Raw genomic sequence first — 14,948 nt, forward strand, 5'->3', positions numbered from 1 at the left:
AGCTGATGGAAAGCATGGGACTGTAGTGGTTAAGGGCACAAGGTGCAGGATTATTTTGAAGGCAATGGACAGGGCTTTGGAAACTCAATGGCTCCCCAGTTTTAGCATAAAATATTGTGGTATTGTTACTAACCCAACAGTGTAAAGACAAGGAACTGAATTTTAAAGGTGATGGGCACCCACCATTCTTATTTTTATCTGTTGGAAATGCAAGCACAACAAGCCAACAGCCCTGAGTTGAGATACTTGCTCCCTCTGAAATAATGTGGAAAGTTTGCACAAAGAAAACCATGTGAGAAGAAACAGCTGGGAAAACAGGAGGGGCAAATACCAAATGTCATTCTCACCAGCTTCTGGATACAACCATGTTCACACTCAGTTAAGGGAAGTATGTTTTTAAATAATTAAAAGAAAACAATTAGAAGAAAATAATTTAACTCCGAATTCTATTACAGAAACTGTGCAGACATGAATGTACCTCTGGAAATGTCAGTGCAGAGTAAGGGCTAAAATCCTTTAAAAGAGTGAGATGAGGTGTTTTAGTTAGTTAAAACTTTTAAACAAATATCATTATTCTTTATGTCTTTTTGTCAGCTTTTAACAGTTTTTACCATTGACTTCTCTTGAGAAGCATGACTGGACCATCACAGACTTGGGCTTTCAGCAACCACTGATTCCCATATGCTTTTCATTGGAATCAAGAAAAGAATTACACTGGTGGTTTTCATAAATGAAGGGTCAGAATAAGATAGGAAGTTTTGAATCGTTTTAGACTTAATGACACAGACAGATGCCAGCTTGAATGTCTGAAAAGCCACATGTGGAGATATGCAAAAAGTTCAGCTGTGACCTTATAAAGATGCTCATACCATACATGAAGTTTATTAGCAAGATTGCTATGGTCAAAGTTTTTTTAAATGATGTTTATGCTGTTTCTTTTAAAAACAGACTGTTGTGTGGAGCGTATTTTGTAAAAATCAACCCACATAGAAATCACTATGAGGACATGACCCTAAAGTGTGAAGGGATGAATACCTTTTTCTAAGTCCAAAATCTTAAGTTGTTCAAAGTTCATTTCTTTGAGAGATGATGCCTGCACCAGCAGATCTAACAGAAAGGGAACCTCCCAATGAATCCTGAGTATATTCATAAGCTTCTGAATGGTTCCAGTAAAAAGTCCTTGTACAGAAAGTTCCAATTCACTTCTTGTTTACTTGGTTAGCTGCTGTAGAAGAGTCACATAGGATTTCCCTAACAAATCACATGTTCTCATATTGCAGCATCCTTGAGCCAAATGCATAGAAAACCTTGGGTAACCTTTTCTTCCTCAATATACACAGTAAGATATAATCTGTTTTCAACATTTTTGGCTCCCGTATTACATAGATAGTAGCCAAATAATGACCTATGTCAACATATTTTTTCCTGTACTCTAAACAGCATCTGTATAGTTTTTTTGTCTGCCTTATCCTTAATAGACAGTACCCTTATAAGAAAGACTGCTATGCATGTAGTAACATTACACAAATGTAGATTTACAGTTCTGAATATTAATTCGCAGGAAATTACTTTGTGCCAGATGCTGTAAGCTATTTTCATATGCCTACTGAGATAAACAAACCTGAGGCCAGGAGCCACTTTGAACCATTTTTTTGAAAGCCTGGTTTCCAATATCTGCTGCTTTCTTAGATGCTTCAAAGTCAGGCATTGCCTTGCCCTTGAGCTCTTATAACCAAGTCTCTGAGCTCCAAGTGGAGGGAATTGCCTTAGGTCAGTGTACTCATTGCAAATAATGCCTAAAGATAGCCAATGGAAAACAAGAATGTCATAGATATGTCTGGATTCCGACTAAAATAAGCGGGAGATGATGAGAATGGCATTTAAATGTGTTAAATTGGATATTTGCCAAGAGAAGGGGAGATCTGAATTCTACCTCCTGCTCTAAGGATTGTTTATGCACTGCATCCAGTTACTGTCTCACATAAATAGCCCTTTAAGCAGGACCAGAACCCAGGTTTCCATTAGTCCATGAAAGTGCCTCAATTAATGCATTAAGGATTCAGGCTCTTACTCTCTATTTTTTCCTGCTAGAGGAGACTTGAAGTCTTTCTTTACTTGTTTTCACAGAAGGGGTGAAAAACCCGCTATTGTCCTGTCACACACTCTGCTTACAGAATCACCTGCCTGGTGTATGCAATTTCCCTGAGCAAAATGCATAGGACACTTTGGGGAACTATTTCTATTTCAATACACACAAGAGAAAGATGCAGTTATAAGTGCTCTTGAAAGATACACCTATGGCATTGACAATATACTGTGAAAGTTCTGAATATTCCCAGTAAAATGCTGAAAGTAAGTTCCAGTTCTTGCTTAGTTGTTGAGGAAATCATATAAAAATTTTCCACTAATGAAGTAATAACTGTGAAAGATTTTCACACCCCTTGTGAAGAAAGGGGATAGTGTGCTTACAGGTCAAGCAAATTGGTGAGAATTTCATCTGGTGTGTTAGGGACACCAGATATTTTTATGACACTTTATTCATTTTCATTGCTGTAATAATCCCAAACTTCTGTTCTTATGAAGCCATTTTAAGCAAAACCTTCTTAAAAGTAAATATTTTAATTAATTAATTAATTAATGTATTTACTTATTTATTTTAGGGGAGTAGCATGCTAGGTTTCTTATTTTCTTAATTTTATGCAAAATAATGCAGAAAAATGTTGGGGGGTATGATAGCTTTCTCACCAGTGTGCTTCCACAGAAGGCAATGAATATATTTGCATAGATATCACATTGGTACCGATAGAATACATCTTTAAGAATAGCAGCAGTTCTCTTCAGGATTAAGTGTTACTACTAAAGGACTTATTCAAATCCCTTTCATGGAAAAGCTCCCTTTGAATTCAGTGAGCTTTGGATAAGCTGCTTGCATTTCCATGTCAGAAATTTTTGTTTACTGACATGGATTCATTCATTTTAATAAGAATCTGCAAAGATGGATTTATGCGTTCTCATTAGGTGAGAAAAGTGGCATAAATTGTAGTGATTTATTCAAGATAGTCTAGATAATGTCTCACAGATGCACAATCTTTATTGTGATTACAGCACTGAAGGGTTAATGCTTTCAGTATCTTTCTCATTTTTGCAAAGCACAGACTTTGTAAAAGCACAGCATTTTGTTTAAAGGTTGTGTTTAGTTCCTCTAAACCAACAGAAATTAAAGGTTTTGGAAACCATGTCAAACTCACTGTATAGACTGTGCACAAATGTTGTGGTTGCTTTTGCCTACCCCGTGACTCACCCCTGGTTGTTTTGGTATTCTTAAAATATAGATTTAGCTTCAAATTCAGGTCAGCTTGTATGGTCTCATTTGCTGTACTCTGTCTTCAAATCTGGAAGATATTTGTAAAATAATTTCTGTTCTCTGTGCCACGGACTTCCCAGAAATCCCTAGTATAGTTTTTATTTCTATTTTCAATTGTAGATAGAAGACAAACTACTAGTTAAAAATAATTCTGTTATACAATCACTTAGAGGAAAGAAAAACCCTATTCTAGATTTCCAAGTCCAGAAGTAATGCTTTCTTCACGGTCCTATGAAAACACATCATCAACTGTGGTTAACAGCACCTGAGTGGACAAGGACAGCTTACATACGCCTGCTTTAGATATATCAAGAAGAACCCTCAAGCACGAACATCCAAAACTTAAATGTGATCTTCAAGGGAAAACAAACAAAAACACAAAACAAATAAACAAACAAACAACAACAGCAAAAGAACAGCTGTTTGCCCTGATTTAGGAATGTGTCTTTGTTGTCTTTTTGTATTAGGAAAACTACAATTTCCAATGTACATTTCTGTAATAGCTCAAATTGCTACAAAGGTATTATTCAGCTCCAGGGACAATGTTTTAAATAAAGGAGCCTGGAGGAATTCACTACGGTGTATTTCAGGGCAGCAATATGTGCATTTGCAAATACTTAGACAATAAGATAGAGTCTCCAGAAAATAAGTGGGAAAGATATTTCTTTCATAATAGCAATTAAGTCTATCCTGAAATCCAAGCCTGCATGATAATTCTAGGCAGATTAGCTCCTTGCGCAGCTTCTGCAGCATGTTTCAAATGAACAATAAACTACTTTTTTTTCTTTTATTCTTAATAATTCCAATATTGTGGCCACAGCAGCAGTACACTGTGCATTATGAGCACCTAAAATCCATCTCACATTCACCTCAAACACACTTGTATCAGCAACAGCTGAACCTTCCCCACATCTTTTTGGACTCAAGGAATATATTCAAACTTATGTTCAAATCAAAGTAGAACCTCTTAGAATATGAGACTCAATTTTTGTTTATTTTAAGATGTAGATGAATAAACTCAGGAGCAACGTAAATGGTGATATGGCTTACGATTTGGCTTGCTCACCATTTGGCAGACCATAATCGCAATGTACTTGCCTGTTATAGGGCTGGTTTTGATTGCATGTGGCTATGCCTGCAGAGCATGAGTCTCTGCTGGTGGTCCATTTCATTCCCACATACTTGCTTCCTTCCTTCTTTAATGGTTTTAGAGATGATAATGATTCACAGATTCTCTCAATTTGCCCCAAACTCTTGTTATGGCATATTTTTGCATAGCTGATCATGTGTATTAAGAACATTATTTCAATTTACTGTTACTACTTCACTTATTTTTGATTGCCCAAGCCTCAAACAGCAGTGGAAGGACTTTCCCTAGATGCTTCTGGTCTGTCTTGTATCATTCTAACCACTCACTTTGCCATTTGGAGCAATGGGGATTTCATTAGATCACTATTCATGTTCTCTATTGACCTACCACCATTCCCAATTAAATATTATCCTTGAACTGTATTTTACTTCTCAAGTTATTTAGTCTCTTTCTTTGTCTTTTTAGTGACTAACCAAGTCTCACTTCTACATAAATAAATAAACAAAACAAACAAACAAAACATTATAAGGGTCCTAATATTATAAGATCTATTACATTATAATGGTCCTATAATGGTCCTATATACTAAAATTTGATCTTCCTCCTCATTGTCTGAAAGTAAAAAAGATTTTAAAGCAAAGGAACACATTCCTACTTCTTTTACCTCCTCAGATTTGTATTAATAAAAGTGTTCTCAGTGATACCCTGATAACCTCAGACTGTCAATGCTTTGAGGTACTACTACTAACTATCAAAGCTTTGATATCTGCTGTTGTCAGCTGCTGAAGAAGCTTGTCTAAAATCCCGTTGTCAGATAACAATCAATAATTGGTTTTATCTGTATTTACCCTGAGTCCCATTTTTCTTTCTACTTCCTTGGAGTCTCCAGCTATGTTTTGTATCACATTGTCTTTCTTTTGCAGCCAGTAAAACCATTAGTAACATCAGAAGGACTGGTGACAATCATCTAATTTCAGTCCCTCTTGCAAATTTTATAATTGTACCATGACTCCCAGGACACCTTAAGGAGACAAGAAGGAGTCGATCTTTCTGTCTACTCCCACTCTTATTTTCCAGAAACCACATTGCTATTCATTTGTTATCTCCTTTGTGTAACGGATGGGTGTATAAAATGTCACAAACAGGAATTAATAAACTGTACTGAGCAGGAAGTTTTGTGATCCTTTTTATAATCTATTCCAACACTTTATAAAAATTGCTGGAGAAACTATTTTCAATCCAACAAAGTCATTTGAAATAGTCTTTAAGCTATCTTATCCCACCATCCCACAAAGTCCTTTCCATCATCTCTCTGATTTCAGTAATTCAGTTCTAAAATTTCCAACCTTTTTCTCCTTGTTGTTTCCGAGAATTCCAGCTGCCTCTTAAACCTCTTAAACTTTTCTTTTCTACAAACAGCTAAGCTATTTGTACTAAGAAAGTCATTAAAGAACTCCCTCCCTCTGTCCAGAACTGCATTCTTGCACTGTCCTTTTTCACACTCACAGTCGATCTTCTTTTCTCCATGTGTTGTAGCTCTCATAAAATACTCCTACATTATATGTAATTTACTCTGCACAGTCCTACTGGACCTAAGTACTTCAGGTCCTTTTTTTTTTGGGTTTTATCACACTTCTTAGCATGAGACCAACTTGGAAGTTGTATTCTCACTTTGCACGTCAGTTTCCAATTACTTTCCCATGTGCTGTTAAATGACCCTTTGTTTCTCATACTTGGAATTCTCCTGAATTATCTTCTTTGATTCAGTCTGCCATGATTTCTTCTGAAGTCTATTTTTAACTGCTACCTTTTCCAGCCTGTTTTTCATATACCTCCAGGATGTTGTATTTTATCTGTAACTGGTCTACTGAATTTTCTTATCACGTTTGTGTTATCATTCTATGATCAACTCTTAGGCTTCCAGTTTTTGCCTTGAGACAAAATATACAATCTGATTACTAGAAAGCTCCTCTGTAGATAGACATACATGCCTGATAACATTTTAAAGCAAGTTTCTGTGTTATTCAACTGTGTCCTTAACTGCTACAAAATCAGTTAATCTCATGTCATTGTTAATTGTTATGTCATAGACATTAGATCCCTTCCACTCTCTTCCACATCTTCCTTTTCTACTTTGGCACCGCAGCCATCCACCTCTATTTTGATATCACACTTTGCAAGATTCTTGAAGACTATATCACAATCAGCACAGCATTCATCTTTTATGTTGTTAGATATTCCTTTGCTGGGAGCACGTATATTCATTCCTAATATACTAGTTGTCCCACTAGGTTGACATACAGCCATTTTGCTCATTGTTATCTTCAAAGACAGTAAGCCTCATTCTTGACCTTCCTGCAGCCTTCTTGCTACTAAAAGAAAGTGATACTCCTTCCTAAGAAGCAGAAGTAGCCTTGGGCATCTTTCCCTCCATTTGGCATAGCCCTTAGGGACTTGGGATTGATACCTCTCTTTCCATGGCCATGATACTAGTCACCATAGGGTTTGTTTCCAATAAACTGTTCGTTGATTGTCTTCTCTGAGTAAACCAGCAAGGATTTCAGAAACTTAATTAGCAAGGCTATCTTGTGCATGTCATCCTATATTTGATCCACTGTACTTTGGAGTACTCCTGGCCTGGGTAACAACATTACTTGTTTGTTCAGTGAGGCTTACCATGCAGCAAAGAATATTTCTTGCAGCAAGGAGTAAGTCTAAGCTTCAAAACACCTCCAGAACAAAGGCCCCAACTCTCTTGGAATTTGTCTACCTGTGTCTTTGCACTCTTGAAAATTCCAGCCCAAATGCAGCACCGAATGCAGCTGTCAGATACTTGAGATGTCTCACAGAAGATATACTTCTGTGCTCTTTTCTGTCAGCACTTATTATGTCAGAGTAAGAAAGAGAGATATTGTCTTTTAAAGCAGATGCTATTCCAAGATTTCTTTTTCTTAATAAAATCAATTGAAATTGTTTAGGCAAGAGACAGCATGCTCTCATCAATGTCGCGTCTTGAAGTCTGTGAGAATTCCTGTAAAGCAAAAAAAAAAAAACAAAATAAAAACAAACAAACAAAAAAAAAACACCAACAGAAAACCTATGCATCCTTTTAAGTGAAAAGAGCATGAACGCTCTTCCTCTATATATCTGTCTATGTCTGCCTATGCATGTCTGCAGGGTGGTATTGCTGCTGTAGGTCTAATTTAACCCTTAAGAGGAAACAGTGACTTAGAATTTCTCTTCAGAATGTTTCTTTCTCCACTTCCATTGTTTGTAATCTCAGGGCATGGCATCAGGGTCACGCTTTCCTGCTGTTGAGATGTCAGCTTTGCAGCTACAAAGTAGGAAATCGAGCACTGTGAAGAAAAAGAAGGCCTTCTTTAAGGTACTCATTCAGCAAATTATATGAGCAAATTTTAAATTGAATTGCTATTCAGTATCTTTGTTGAACAAAGATGGATTTGATAAAAGAATTAAAACAGGTCCATTCTGAAATGCTCTGTTGCATCATTATCTCAAAACTGCTAACAGTTTAGTAGTGGGATATGGAAGATTTTACAAAGTCTTCCTACGGAGCCCTGAATCAAGTTATACCCCAAAGTTGCACATGAAGAGCATCTCAAAGCATTTATTTCCTAGGACTAAGTGGGAAAGGACAGTCCAGTGTTTCCTTGGCTCTGTCCCAAGACTGCTCAACAGTGCAGAGTTTAGCATGACTCTTACAGGTAAAAGTAAGCAGAGATGAGGTAAACAGGCCAGCATTAGGAAGAGGGGCAGCAGAAGGAAGAGGATTTATCTGGAAAAGCCTTTACCTTGCATGCCAACATTCCGAAGTAGCCAGGGAATATGCTCTGCTAACATTGTGCACTACAAAAGCTCTCAGATTATAAAGGAGAGACGCTAGTGAAAATGAAGAAAATTCTGAAGTGGATAAGTACTTGGGACACTTCCTATGCCATTTTAATAGATGCAATTCTAATGGATTCTTATTGTAAATTATTATACATTAATACCACCACAGGATACTTGAATACAAATCTGCCCCCTATATACAAATCATTTCTGCAAGACAACAGATTAGTAGAGAGAAGAAGATCTTGTAGAGAGAAAGGTGTTAGCATGGAAATTATGGGGGCTGGTCTCAGTTTTAATGTTTTCACAGCTGTAAATCTTTGGGAACATCACTGAGGGTGAACACTACAACACTCAGCATTGATAATGTGTGAGTCCTTCTTCACCTAGGAGAAATAACAGGCTTTGGCTAAACATCCAAGTGCCTCACACAACATCTTTTGTCTATGGCAGACCAAACAACAGGCATCCTAGAAGCCAACACGTTGATCCAGGAGGGCTTAGAGCTGACTGAGAGGAAATGACAGGAGGATGTGTATTTACCAGGTTTGTCATAGCCCCCCTCTCCCTTACACTTACTACTTAGTGGAAAATGTGTTTCGCGTCACATGCAAGGGAGTCTGTGTATGTGTACCTCCTGTTTCTGCTTGTCAACATCTTCTCTGGACACATTTGTGGCCAGATCATTTGTTCTCATGAAACACTGTTTTCTCTTGATAACTTAATAACTTGTTAATCAAAGTACCAAGACTGTGACCTAGGACCAACTCTGGTTTGAAACTGAGAACAGATCTTTCCTGTGCGTGCTCTATTGTCAAGTGGGGTAATTTTTTAATTTATATATTTTTTTTCTGTTTCTCCTGTAGAAGTTAACCCTCTCCGTATGAATTACTGAAATAGTCTTTGGGCAGGAAAAAGAAAACTGCTTCCTAGAATCCTAGAATCATTTACATTGGAAAAGACCTCCAAGATCACCAAGTCTAACCTAACACTGCCAAGTCTAACACTAAACCTTGTCCCTAAGCACCACACCTACGCGTTTTTTAGATACTTCCAGGGATGGTGACTTTCCTGGGCATCCTCCTTCTGTCTCTTGATGCTGAAGACACCATTTAGGAGCACTGGGATTACCATCCCTGCTCCAAGCAGTATCTCTGTGTTTTATGAGAAGAAGAAAAACTTGAACAGAAAAGTTTGAAACATATCTATGTAGAACATGTCAGAAGGCAGTGACTAGAGTGTTCAGCTAGGAGATGGCAGGTTCCGATTTAAATTCTTTCCTCTTTAATTAATTTGAAGTAAGGAGTTAAACACCGTTCCTCTATATACATGGACCACCTATTTCTGCCTGAGTTTTGAGTTGAAGCCCAGTGCAGAAGCCTAATGTCTCTAATGGTAGAAACGTCAGAAGCCAAAAGTTTATAGGCACAAGTCAGACACTGAAAGATTTTAAGCAGCTTGACAGCTACATAGCAAGTGACTCTGTTGTAGAAGTTCTTACTGGTAACATGCTATGTTACCAATGTTTCCACATGATATGTGGGCACTAGCATATAGGCACTTAATTGTCCTTAGAGTCTGTGCTCACACCTTTTCCCTCCCCATTCTCTCTCCGGTAAGAATCACAGTACTTCTGCATTGCCACAATCAGATGATCTTTCCTATTTAGAGTGAAAAATTTTCCTGGCAAGAATAGTCTGCTCAGTGGAGCCAGACGAAGGTGTTGCTGAATGAAAAATAATTGTAAGGAATGAACAACACTCATTGCTTTACGTGGCAGTTCTGGGCAGGCAGTCCTGAGATACCCTTTTATAATGAAATGGCAGCTTGTGTAACTATGCTGAAATTGTTTTGTAATGTACAATATAACTAAGCCATATTTAGTATTGAGGATGTAAATATCCTTGTTGCATACTTTTTAGTCCAAAAGTTTGAAGGCAAGATTTTTGAGGGGAACTAATCTTGGTACATGCCCAAAAAGCTTATCTGTTCTTTCCAGGCTGAAACAAAATGAGACACTGCTTTCTCCTACAATCCTTGCCTCATTTAGTGCAGAAATTCTATCACAAATAATAATGAAGAATTACAGTATAACTAACTGCATTATAGTTTATATAACTGTATAAAAGTAATCAGTAGTAAGTTTGTGAGCTTTCTTTACCTCCCAAACCTCATGTGGTAAGTAGTGCGTACTGAAGTATCTTCTCTACTTTTGAAAGTCATTATTCCCAAATAGGATTAGCTGATTAAAACGAACTCAGGAAATGGGATTATTCACTGTCTATGTCATATAAATAAAAACAAAAGCTTTGGTTTCTTTAGCACTTTTCACAAGCGCTAAATAAGGAAAATAAAAAACACAAAGCATATCTGTGCAAATCCTCTCCAATTCAAGTATACTATTTTTGAATATGGTTAGCATTTGGCAGAATAAACAGGTAGATGCAATGTGGTTATCACCTTCCTGCTAGGAAGGTTTTCACCTTCCTAAACTGCTGTTTAAAGTTATGTTTACTGTGTGCATACTTCTAATGCTTGTACACACTAAAACAACATTCACATGCTTTTAGTAAACTCACTAACAGCTGCTGGTGAGCACAAATGTATTCATGATTAGTTATGCTTTAGAAATGTCTTGGATTAAGTGAATCTACCTTATTAAGCACCTTTGTATCCAAGGGCCAAAAATATTTGTAGGCAATTGCAGTTTTATAAGCCATCTGTATTTTGCGCCTGTAAAGAAACCTTGTAAAGGAGACCACTTTTTAAAGGCATAAAAGATAATGTAAACCTAAAATGTCATTTGAGAAGTCTTAATTGCTTCAGAATAGAGCAATTATGTGCACTGGTGAATTGAACATAAAGGAGCTACAGATGATATTTGTATGCTGTTTGGCTCAAAGAAAATATTTATTGATAGAGCCGGGAGATGAAATTAATGAGTCTGGAGTTGTAGCCACTAAACAGGATATGCATTCACATTGAGTTCATGTTTTCTAGAGAACTTCTCTGAAATAACTAAGGAAAAAGAGAAATAGGAAGAAAAGGAAGCTCAGTCAGTCACAACAGGATTGTTTTGTAAAAGGAGAAAACAGGATTAGCTATAATGAGATTATCGACTAATTCTGTGAGGCAACACCCATAAAGATCAACAGACAAAGGGGAGGGAGCTGGACTCTGCAGTATTTTTAACAGCAGCAATGTATCAGTGACAAAACTACGTTTTTTTGTTTTGTTTTGTTTTGTCGTTGTTGTTGTTGTTGTTGTTTTTTCCCCTATAATGTGGAATGCTGTTGCAGTTGTAGGACTGAACAATAATCTCTGATAGCAAGAGTAATTTCTGTCTAGCACATGAAGGGCATTGAAACTCAATGCTGAGCTTATAAGCCAAAATTCCTGTAAAAAGTAGCCAGAATCACTTTTGTTTGTTTTGTTTTGTTTTGTTCGTGGAGCAATGTGTTCAAGTAAGACAGCAAGACAAAATTTTCCTGCATTGTTCCTTTCTACAAGTCACCATTCTGCTTTCTGCTTATTTCTCTGGAAGCTTACTATTAAAACTATACATGCAGCAAGACATCAAAACCTAGGTGAGCATGTGGTTTCTGTCTGTTATTACAGAAAGGGCTCCATAATTCGAAGAGTATAATCCATCATGGTAGACGCTCCTTTTTTATTAGGGAGAGTCTACTTATACCAGGGTCAAACATGTGTTGACATCTGGAGAAATAACTTGTCCCACCATCATTCCTGCTACCAAGAGTCTGTTCTCTGGCTTTCCTCTTCCTGTATTGTTGCTGGTGGACTGAGAGCTCATCATATTCCCTGTGCTATTTAAAGAACTTCTTGGGCTGGTATTTTATTTTAAGGCTGCTACTGTATTCTCTAAAATACCAACAGGAAGCATTTATCCTCCACAAACCTTAGTAACATTTCTGTTCTCAGTTCCTACACAGAGATCAGATTTGCCACATTATGTATATAAACAAAATTAGCTTTAAAAACAGAGGCCCACGTAACATTTACCTCTTCTGCCCACTCTTCAAAGAGATTTTCTGTATTAGGGAACCCTGCCACAACTGACTGGGAAGGTCTTGGAATACAGCTTCAGAAGTGGCAGGTGTATTGTGCAGAAAAGCTCCTGTTGTTGCAAAGGCTGCAGATGTGATCCAGGAGCACAAAACCTGTAACTGCTGAGAGCATCTGAATCTGAAAGCAGAGTTGTGTCAGGGCTGTTTGGGTACAGCACCTGCGGAGTTATTTCAGCCACATACAACTCCATCTCTTAGGTATCACCAAGATCTCCCTTTAATTACCTGAGATGTTCTACAACATTTACTCTACTTCTGATAATAAGACTGTCATGCCCTCTTAGTAGGGTCCTGAAAATGATTTGTCCTTAAGTTATTTTCACAGGAACTCTCTTCTCCTGCTGAGTCTAAACAAGTGCAATATCAGCTTATTTGAAAATGTATCCTATTAAATAGGCAGAATTATGGCCTACTATTTATCTGATGAATTTGCAAGGAAGGAGCTCTGGAAAGAATCTAAGGTCACTCATGAAAGACATCAGGACTCATGACTGCTATGTGTCCTGAATCATGGGCTACCTCTTTTGAGGAAGGGGAGAAACCTGCGTGCACAGGACTTCTCTCAAGCATGACACAGTAGGGGAAGCTAGGCCAGGTGTTCACCAAACATGCTTTGTTACGAGCACCTCACTTGTGAAAGAAAATCTAATGATCTGGACTCTTATTCATCCTTGCTATTAAATTTTTCTCCTTTGCTTTTTTAACCTTCTGTGTCTATGGCAGTTAAAGTAACAAGTAAACAAAAGATCAGCTGAACCCAAACCAGGTTGCTGGCAGCCTGGGCTGATTGCTGGTAGCTGAAAAGAAGCCAAAAAAAGCTGGCTCATGGTTGTGCAAACAAATACTGGTAACAATGAAACATTTTTTGTTTCAACTATTCCCCCTGCCTAGAAGGAACATGGTTCGGTTTGTTCCACAGACTCAAGTCTTGCAAGCATTAGTGCTAGCCTGTGTGTTTAACCGAAAAATCAGAGAAGGGTAAGCTGAAAGTGATCTCTTCCCCACTGATCTCTTCTCTTGTACACAAGAACAGCTTCTTTCTCTTGAGCTTTGACAACCACAAATCCATAGCTGCTCTCCAGGCCCACATACACAGAATCACACAATAGCTGGTGTTGGAAGGGAATTCTGGAGGTCACCTGGTCCAGCGTCCCCTCTGAAGCAGGACCACTTAGAACCACTTGCCCCAGACTATGTCCAGAAGCCTTTTGAATATCTCCAAGGAGGGAGAACCCACCACCTCCATGGGCAACCTGTTCCTGTGCTCAGTCACCCACATAGTAAAAAAGTGTCACCTGGTGTTCACATTGAGCCTCCTGTGTTTCACTTTGTGCCCGCTGCCTCTTATTCTGTTTCTGAGCATCACTGGAAAGAGACTGCAGCTGTCTTCTTTACGCCCTCCCTTCAATTATTTATAAACATTGATGAGGTCTGCCCTGAACCTTCTCTTTCAGGCTGAAGAGTCTCAGATCTCTCAGCCTCCCTTCGTGGAGAGATGCTCTAGTCCTTCAAACATTTTAGTGGCCCTTCTCTTGACCCTCTCCTTTACCTCCATAGGATTTAGTGATCTTAAATGTCTTTTCCAGCCTAAGTGATTCTATGATTCTATGATCTCATACTGGGGGACCCATAAAATATAGATCACAGAATCACAGAATCACAGAATCGTCTAGGTTGGAAGAGACCTACAAGATCACCTAGTCCAACCTCTGACCTAACACTAACAAAATCTCCACTAAACCAGATCACTAAGGACTACATCTAAACGTCTCTTAAAGACCTCCAGGGATGGCGACTCAACCACTTCCCTGGGCAGCCCATTCCAATGCCTAACAACCCTTTCAGTAAAGAAGTTCTTCCTAATATCCAACCTAAACCTCCCCTGGCGCAACTTGAGCCCATTCCCCCTTGTCCTGTCACCAGGCAGGTGGGAGAATAGACCAACCCCCACCTCTCTACAGCCTCCTTTAAGGTACCTATAGAGAGCGATGAGGTCTCCCCTGAGCCTCCTCTTCTCCAGGCTGAACAAGCCCAGCTCCCTCAGCCGCTCCTCGTAAGACTTGTTCTCCAGACCCCTCACCAGCCTTGTCGCCCTTCTCTGGACTTGCTCGAGCACCTCCATGTACTTCTTGTAGCGAGGGGCCCAAATCTGAACACAGTACTCAAGGTGCGGCCTCACCAGAGCCGAGTACAGGGGGACAATCACCTCCCTAGACCTGCCGGCCATACTGCTTCTTATACAGGCCAGGATGCTGTTGGCCTTCTTGGCCACCTGAGCACACTGCTGGCTCATATTCAGCTGCCTATCAACCAGTATTCCCAGGTCCTTCTCGGCCAGGCAGCTTTCCAACCAACTAGTAGATACTACCAGCTACAGTTTCTTTTTATTTTCAACAACAGCAAAGAGCACCCGATGGTCTCAGTGAAATTCTGTTTCCCTTCACAAATGTGCTGGAAGAGGTAGGGTTTGTAGAACTCCATTTTTTAATCCATCCCGACAGTGTTACAGTGTCTTCCTATTCCCTGGTGGAGCTGTACACTCTCTAGCACTACA

Source organism: Cygnus atratus, chromosome Z (assembly GCF_013377495.2).
Source record: "Cygnus atratus isolate AKBS03 ecotype Queensland, Australia chromosome Z, CAtr_DNAZoo_HiC_assembly, whole genome shotgun sequence".
NCBI classification, from domain to species: Eukaryota; Metazoa; Chordata; class Aves; order Anseriformes; family Anatidae; genus Cygnus; species Cygnus atratus.